This window comes from Chiloscyllium punctatum, chromosome 36 (genome assembly GCF_047496795.1).
Source record: "Chiloscyllium punctatum isolate Juve2018m chromosome 36, sChiPun1.3, whole genome shotgun sequence".
NCBI lineage: Eukaryota > Metazoa > Chordata > Chondrichthyes > Orectolobiformes > Hemiscylliidae > Chiloscyllium > Chiloscyllium punctatum.
In genome coordinates, this window is record NC_092774.1 from 37,302,234 (window position 1) to 37,303,459 (window position 1,226).

The following is a 1,226-nucleotide window of genomic DNA, read 5'->3' on the forward strand; positions in this document are numbered from 1 at the left end:
GTCAGGCAACATCTGTGGAAAGAGAATCAGAGGCAACATTTCAAAATTGTGTTTTCACCAACAGGTACTGTCAAACCTGCCTAGTTTCTCTTTTGGTCTCGTCTTCTCAGCAAACGCAGTCCCTTCCGTTAGACATCAATTCAATTCAGAAACCCCTTTGTGGAGAAGATTTCCGTTGGGGGAAAATTTTCCTGACGCCATTAAAAGCGCACAGCTTCGAAGCCAAAGAAGGGCAGCGAACACACCGCCCCTGGGTGGGCTCGAACCACCAACCTTTCGGTTAACAGCCGAACGCGCGGACCAATTGCGCCACAGAGACAGGCGCTGACTTGGGCTGCACATCGCCTGGTGATTTTATAATTCAGCCTCCCCGCCGAGAATTACAGTTGTCGTCTATCAGTTTTACTTTTCCATAATCAAGCCTGGGAGATCTCTTGTGGAGATACCGGGGACAGTCTGCAGACACATCCATGTCACGAGGAACTAGCTTTCTTACTCCGGGGCCGTCGCCCTTCCAGCCTTTCAGTGTTTTGCCTGTTTCCGAGTTCTCTCGTTGGCTCGCAGGGGAGAAGGGGTTTGAATTCATGATGTGCAGGAACGACAATTCTTTCATTGTCTCAGATCAGTTCATGTGCCAAGAACATCAGAGTCAACCTCCCGGCCTCGTCAACAAGGGGACGGTGTCTGGACTGTCTCTGCTCAATCGGACCGGTCATCTTTCATTCTCCTCGAAATCCGCTTCGCAAAGTGTTTCTAAAGGTTCACAAAGCTGGAGACTGGGATTTCTGTGTTGCTTCATGAACATTTGAACATTTTTCCATTTCCTAACTGACAATATTTTGCCAAAATCTCTTCCAATTGTACGCCTTGCCTCATGTCCAGGGATGAGGAATTTCCATTTTGGGGAGACATTCCCAAGGTGGAGAATGTTCGCTTTGGAGCAAAGAAGGAAAACTGGAGATTTCCTGGGGCTGTTGGTCACGATGGAGGAAGAAGCGGTGGGAATGGGCAGTTTAATGATCAGAAGAACCAATTGCCACTGACCAGAGTCAGTTACCAGAGGACAGGGATTGAAGTTCTTGAATGAAAAGCAGCACTTGTGCCTAATAAACACAGAGAATACTGCAGAAAGCCAACGGGTCGAGCAGCATCTGTGGAAAGGGAAACAGAGCTGACGTTGTGAGTCTGGTACGTTGTTTGTTCAGAACCCGAGTTTCCTGCATGGC

At 48.5% G+C, this 1,226-nt stretch overlaps 1 non-coding gene across 1 annotated transcript; it reads right to left on the minus strand.

Annotated features, from left to right (window-relative positions):
• Positions 1–245: 245 nt before the first annotated feature.
• On the minus strand, positions 246–319 carry trnan-guu (transfer RNA asparagine (anticodon GUU)). The gene has a single exon. It is a non-coding gene; the product is annotated as a tRNA-Asn (tRNA).
• Positions 320–1,226: the final 907 nt, after the last annotated feature.